The sequence below is a fragment of the Podarcis melisellensis genome (assembly GCF_964234715.1).
Source record: "Podarcis melisellensis genome assembly, chromosome: 10".
NCBI lineage: Eukaryota > Metazoa > Chordata > Lepidosauria > Squamata > Lacertidae > Podarcis > Podarcis melisellensis.
In genome coordinates this window covers 66,667,734-66,675,245 of record NC_138542.1, presented here as the reverse complement: position 1 = coordinate 66,675,245, position 7,512 = coordinate 66,667,734, and the positions used below count along the sequence as shown (strand labels likewise).

Sequence of the window (7,512 nt, the reverse complement as noted above, 5' to 3'; positions counted from 1 at the left end):
AGATTTTTCCTGCCAGTTCCGCAAAGTCCATCATCTTCATCTGCCACCACGGTATCTGAAAACTTATTGTAAGCAATTAACATCACTAGCAGGGTTGCCTGAAGACTTGTAATGAGAAATTGTCTACCTTTCTATATTTTGTTTAAATTTTGAGTCATTTTGTAATGAGTGCAATTAGAATTGGAAAATGTACAAAATGCAATGATATAAAGCAGGGATCAGCAAACTTTTTCAGCAGGGGCCGGTCCACTTGTATATTTTGGGGACATTGTATATTTTGGGGGAAAAAAGAAAAAAATCCTATGCCCCGCAAATAACCCAGAGGTGCATTTTAAATAAAAGGACACATTCTACTCATATAAAAACACCAGGCAGGCCTCGCAAATAACCCAGATATGCATTTAAATAAAAGGACACATTCTACTCATGTAAAAACATGCTGATTCCTGGACCATCTGTGGGCCGGATTTAGAAGGCGATTGGGCCGGATCCAGCCCCCAGGCCTTAGTTTGCCTACCCATGATATAAAGGTTACTTTTGAAAGCAATGAGGCTGGAGGGAAGGAGGTAGATAGGCTCCAAAGAGCTAGGGTGGTTAAGTGGGTAATGATGATGTGAATGTATATAATCAAATGGAAAAAGCAATAGCTCTCTCCCTACCTTCCCAGCAGCTAATATTCAGTGGCGTACAGTCATTGACAGTGGAGGCTGAACATAGCCTTCATGGCTAGTAGCCATTGATAGTCTTTTTTTTATATATATAAGATATTTATTAACATTTCAAAGGTTATACAAAAACAATAATAAAAAACACAAACAAAAAAATAACAAAAATACAAAAATACAAAACTGAAAACAATTTAAAAACACATAAAATTCCATTCACTTATTTTCTTATAACTTACTTCCCAGACCTCCTCATACCTCCCCTTTTTGTATTCCAATTCAAATTATTAATTCAGCAAATCCTCACCATTGATTTTCACTTAATATTCAACCTTTCTTTCTCTCCCCCCCCCAATTATCTTAATCATTACAGCTGAAAACCACTTAGTTTCTAACCAACATCATTCTAGCCATTGATAGTCTTACCCTCCATCAATTGTCTGGTGGGTTGGCATCTCTCTGTCTCAAGAGACAATGGATTGCACCTCCAAGGGTGAAGTCAAACTGCTGCATTAGCAGCACCAAAGTGGCCTCCCTGGGACACAAGATTGTCTAGGTGGCCTGGTCTTGGATTGTCTAGGTGGCCCGAAGGAAAGCAGAACAAGATGTATGGCACCAACTTGGCCCTGGGAGTTGCCAGAAGGAGGTGTATAAGGCAACATCCAACTGTCCTAGGAACTCTACTCTGGATTTGTGTAAGTGGTTGGTGCTGACCTTGAAAGCCCTAAACAGCCTTGGTCTATTATATCTGAAGGAGCGTCTCCACCCCCATCGTTCTGCCCGGACACTGAGGTCCAGCTCTGAGGGCCTTCTGGCGGTTCCCTTGCTGTGAGAAGCAAAGCTACAGGGAACCAGGCAGAGGGCCTTCTCAGTAGTGGCGCCCGCCCTGTGAAACGCCCTCCCATCAGATGTCAAGGAAATAAACAACTACCAGACTTTTAGAAGACATCTGAAGGCAGCCCAGTTTAGTGAAGTTTTTAATGTTTGATTCATTATTGTATTTTAATATTTTGTTGGAAGCTGCCCAGAGTGGCTGGGGAAGCCCAGCCAGATGGGCGGGGTATAAATAATAAATTACTATTATTATATAAGGTTTATTCCTTAGCCTTTTCTTCTCCCAATGATATTGCCCAAGGCATTGGAAGTTTAGGATAAGAGTTTTCCTTCTTCTGGATGGGCTTCCTTCCCAGGTTGATCATTTGCCCCTCACTTCCCTCTGCAACACATACAGAAAGTGCCTTCTTGACCATTGGACCCACTATCGTCCACTCAACCTGTCCGAGACTGAATTGTCTAAACCTCTTCTGGAGCTTGCCATGTTGGTAGCAATCGCTGCCTCTTGTGGGAGCAAGTTCCACAGTTGAGCTGTGTGCCACATGAAGTGGTCCTTCTTTTCATCTGTCCTGAAATCTTCCATTTTTTTTGTTTTATTGGATAGCCCCAAGTTCTAATATTATGTGAAAGGGAGAAAAACACTTCTCCACTTGCTCACTTGCTCCAAACAACAACAACAACAATTTATATGCTGCCCATCTGACTGGGGTGCCCCAGCCTCTCTGGGTAGCTCCCAACAAAAGTAAAAACTCAGAACAATGTCAAACACTTAAAAACTTCCCATGCATAAATTTATACACCTTTCTTTTGATAGCCATCTTCAAAATCTCTCTCTCTCTCTCTTTTTTTAAAAAAAATTAATTAATTTTTACATGAAATTTCCAAAAAATATATTAAAAAATACAACATATTTTCTCATCTTATTCAGTTTTTGGACGGAAGATTTTTCAACCTTAATCACTTAATTTGCATTTCATTAATTTCACTATTACTTTTAATAGTCCTTCACTAATGGTTTTCTTCATACTTTTCTCTGCAATATTTCACATAGTCATCCTTACAAAACTCCTACTAGCGTAATCTGTTGATTACAATTGCTTTTCAGGTAGTTCACATATTTACTCCAGTCCTCTGAGAATCTCTGATCCTGCAGGTTTCGAATCCTTCCTGTCATGTTATCTAATTCTGCATAGTCCATTAATTTCAGCTATAATTTTATACACTTCAAACATGTCCCCTCTTACTTGCTTTCCCTTCTGTAGTAAGAAACACCAAATACTGTAGCCTTTCCTTGTAAGAAAGTTTTTCCTTTTGGAACCTTTTTCCAGCTCCACAACATACTTTTCCAAGTGAGGCGACCACAACATGTTTCAGGTGCATTTGATTCTTTCTCTTCCTCTATGAAGCTCAGGGTATCTGCACAAGGTAGAAAGGTAAGGTAAAGGACCCCTGGACAGTTAAGTCCAGTCAAAGGCGACTATGGGGTGCGGCGCTCATTTCGCTTTACAGGCCGAGGGAGCCAGCGTTTGTCCCCAGACAGCTTTCTGGGTCATGTAGCCAGCAGGACTAAACCGCTCCTGGCGCAATGAAACACCATGACAGAAACCAGAGTGCACAGAAATGCTGTTTACTTTCCCGCCACAGTGGTACCTATTTATCTATTTGCACTGTCATGCTTTCGAACTGCTAGGTTGGCAGAATCTGGGACAGAGCAATGGGAGCTCACTCCGTCATGGGGATTCGAACTGCCGACCTTCTGATCGGCAAGCCCAAGAGGCTCAGTGGTTTAGAGCACAGCGCTGCCCATATCTGCACAACAGCCCTGAAGGTAGGTGGAACTTAATGGCTGAGTGGAAATTTGAACCCCAGACTTTTTTTGAAACAGGGTATTGGTGGCTTGATATAAGAAGTTTGTTTAGGTGTTGCCATCAGGTTCTGAGCAGCATAAAACAGTTGAGGCTGGTTGTTTTGAAAGCTTGTTTTTTTCATATCTTGTGAAAAGAAAGGCATAATAGGATAAGGCTCAAACCCTGGGCTGTCAGTTTCTCACATTAGTTTATCATTTTAGTATGGATTTCTCCTAATATATTCATGTTTGTAATTTTGTCTGTTATACACATTTTTGCAATTTCTCCTATAATAAGGCATATTTGTATAATGCCTTCAATAATATTCACATTTTTAATGCTCACTTTACTCTACTCCATACTACTCTATGCATTTTTATATGCAGTACTTGGCTAGCAAACTGCAATGCAAAATTTGAGGATGTGTGAATGTCACAGGATGACTGTGGCGAGCTTTGCAATTTTGTTTAGGAATGTGCAAATGACTAACGCAAGAAGAGCTCTGTTGGATCGTACCAACAGACCATCTAGTCCAGGTATCCTGGGCCAACCACGGCAAGTTTGCTTTAACTTGCAAACTGAATCAAGCTTTTCTCGCATTCCTATTTCTCTCTCTCTCTCTCTCTCTCTCTCTCTCTCTCTCTCTCTCTCTCTCTCTCTCTCTCTCTGTGTGTGTGTGTATAGGATTGCACTGTAATTAAAAACAAAAGCAAAATGAAACAGGACAGAGCATCAAGTTTGCAAAAAGTCAGAATTTAAGAGAAGTAAATAACTACATTCCGAAATGAATTCTAAGCAGCCTAATTTTTGAATCTCAAATGTTGATTTGTTATGAAACCAGCTGGCAGAACTGCAGATAGATTACTCCCTCCTCCTCCTCCCCTACCCTGTATAAATCCCTTTCCAACTCATGTATCATCAGACTTCTCATTTTTTTTACTGACAGGGGCTTAGTCCAAAGAAGAACTTTTAATGTGGAAAGAAAAAGTCAACCAAACTGCTAATCAATGCATACAGACTCGGGAAAATCAGTTCGAATGACCAGAGGGTTCCACTCCCCCCTGGAAAAAAAGAAAGAGAGTAATTTGCTTTACAAGCATATGCCCAAGTTAATACAAAGTCCTTGTTTGGGGTTTGCCAGCTGATTTAATCCTGGATGAGCCAATGAAAGCCAACACACACTTCAGGGGTGCTTAAGTTATTCCTTCAAAGTTTCTTGTGGAGTCTGTTTTGCAGAGACAACGCCGGTTGAGAGGCTTCAGTTGGATTACACGTAAGTTTACAAAAAGTGGTTTTTACATATACTTAAGACTGCAGTCCTAAACATATTCCCTTTTATTTACTTTCCCTTCACTTCTTTCTGTATTTTTTTAAAGTCATAGTAGTTAAAAAACAAAGCTTTTCCAGCTTTTCCAACTGAATACTCTCTAATTCTGCTCTTATTTTATTATTTGAAAGTTTTTGTGTGTGTTATGCAAGATCACATCACGGTGTGCTGAAAAGTGATATCACATACTATAAACACACGTTGCTGCATGCTGAGAAGGTCATCTGTGCTATAGATTGCAAATGTTTATTGTATTCAGGGCTTTTAGATAACCAGGTTTGTGGTTTGCAACAATGCACCCTTCAGTGGTGATGTGCAAAATATGTTAGTTACATTAATGCGATGTGAGGTTTCTCTCTGTCCTGCATGATATCTTCATCTGATTCTACTGTACGCTGAAATTTTCAGCTGCATACAGTGGTACCTTGGTTTACGAACTTAATCCATTCCAGAAGTCCGTTCTTAAACCAAAGCTGTTCTTAAACTGAGGCGCGCTTTCCCTAATGAGGCCTCCCGCCGCCGGTGCCCTTCCACCGTTCGGATTCCGTTCTTAGACCAAGGTGAAGTTCTCAAACCAAGACACTATTTCCGGTTTTGCAGAGTTTGTAAACCAAATCGTTCTTAAACCGGACTGCGCTTAAACCGAGGCACCACTGTACAAGGCAGCCGTTGAGGTTGGCCGTAGTACGGTGTGAAGACTGTATTGTGCTAAAGTAGGGCTGCCTGTCCTATAGTTTCCGTGGTGTTGTGGGTTGGGCAGTTGCACACATCCCCTTTCTGAAAACCATCTTACATCCATTTACAGGACTGGTGCTGGCAATGGGCATCATTGGGCAGCTGCTGAGGACCTAATGATCCAGGAAGGGCCCACCACTGATTTCCTTCCTGGTTTCAGGGCCCTGTTGAGTTCTACACCATTGTTCTTCAATCTTGCATTCTCTGAGGTTGATTGACTTCAACTCCTATCATTCCCAACCAACTTAGTCAATGGTTAGGCATCATGGGCATTGTAGTCTAGAAATATCTGGGCGCTCAAAGTTTAACAATTCTTCTGTAGGCCAAAGCTTGTAATTATGCTATAAATGGTGCCCAAAGCTCCAGAATGATACTGTGTCAGGAGTATTTTGGAGCATTGTAGAAAAATTAATTTAGGTCCTGAAGACATGCAGCACTCATGGGTCAAATTCTGCTGATGCTTGCCACCAGGGTTCAGAGGAGGGGCTCACCTGCTAAGGAGGGCACTATTAGCATGGCCCCATAGCATTGTCTCTATATTAATGCACAGAGTATGGGAAACAAGCAAGACGAATTTGAGCTCTTAATAAAGGTAAAGGTAAAGGGACCCCTGACCATTAGGTCCAGTCGTGACCGACTCTGGGGTTGCGGTGCTCATCTCGCTTAATTGGCCGAGGGAGCCGGCGTACAGCTTCTGGGTCATGTGGCCAGCATGACTAAGCCACTTCTGGCGAACCAGAGCAGCGCACGGAAATGCCGTTTACCTTCCCGCCGGAGCGGTACCTATTTATCTACTTGCACTTTGACACGCTTTCGAGCTGCTAGGTTGGCAGGAGCAGGGACCAAGCAACGGGAGCTCACTCCATCGTGGGGATTCGAACTGCCGACCTTCTGATCGGCAAGTCCTAGGCTCTGTGGTTTATCCCACAGCGCCACCCGCATCCCTCTCTGAGCTCTTAATACAGGATTGCATATATGACCTAATAGGCATTACTGAAACCTGGTGGGATGAGAGTCATGACTGGAATGGAGAAATAGAGGGCTTCAACTTATTCAAAAGAAGATACCAAATGGGAAGGGAGGTGGAGTAGCATTATATGTAAAGGATGGGTACACTTGTGAAGAGATCCATGACTTGGAGCATGGAAAGCAGATTGAGAGTTTATGGGCAAAAACTGTATGGGAGGGAAACAACAGTGACCTTTCCATGGATGTCTGCTATTGACCACCAAACCAGACTGAAGACTTGCGTAATGCCTTCCTTGAGCAGATTACCAAACATTCAGAAAGGGAAGATATAGTAATCATGGGAGACTTCAACTTCACTGATACCTGTTGGAACTCAGACAATGCCAAGAATGTAAGGTCTGACAAATTCCTCTGTTGCCTGGCTGACAATATCATTTCCCATAAGGTGAAAGAACCAACAAGGGAATCATCTCTCTTGGACCTGGTCCTCATCAACAGGGAGGAACTGATTGACCAAGTGGAAGTACTGGAAGTTTGGGAGGAAGTGATCAGGTCCTCTTGGGTTTCATGATCCAGAGGCAAGGGAAAGCTTTAGGAGCTACTGGGTGAGATTCCATGGTCAGAAATACTCAAAGAGAAGGAAGTCCAAGATAGATGATACCAACATTAACATCTTTGTGGTGCTTGGTTAAGACATAACTCTTCCTTTGAGGGACTGTAATAATCATGTTTATTGTTCCTGTGGAGGTTTTCTTTTTTTAGTGGGCTCTTGTAGTTCCATTGTTAAACTGGATGTTTTTTGTTTTGTTTTCTTCCCAATGTGGCCTAGAGATATTTTGTATTAGGTGACAAATGAAATGAATAAATAATAATAATGGCTGTTGTTATTAGGTTGGCACTTATTTATTGTAACACCAACCCCACAATTTCCCTTCATTTGGGGCACTGACTCATGAGAAATGACTCGACTTTATTAGCAGGTTGAATTTATTGTAATTTGTGGTGTGTTCCCCTAACTCATGGTCATCTGGACCTGGCTGGTAGCTTGACTGTGATCTTCCTGTGGCATTGTTGAACATGAGACTTCAGCGAATCTTCTTGCTCCTGGATGCATGATGTTACATCATGGCTGGCA

General features: G+C 42.0%; 1 long non-coding RNA gene across 5 annotated transcripts in view; it reads left to right on the top strand.

The window, feature by feature from the left end:
- Positions 1-7,264, top strand: part of LOC309378854 — a 29,716-nt gene extending 22,452 nt beyond the window's left edge. For 2 of the 5 annotated variants that reach the window (XR_014172202.1, XR_014172203.1), the window contains 3 exons: positions 4,293-4,619; positions 5,479-6,000; positions 6,374-7,264. This is a non-coding gene — a long non-coding RNA (uncharacterized lncRNA). Of the gene's footprint in view, positions 1-3,179; positions 3,328-3,811; positions 3,883-4,043; positions 4,620-5,478; positions 6,001-6,373 lie in introns of those variants that run through there. The other 3 variants (XR_014172204.1, XR_014172205.1, XR_014172206.1) reach the window with 3 other exon arrangements.
- Positions 7,265-7,512: the final 248 nt, after the last annotated feature.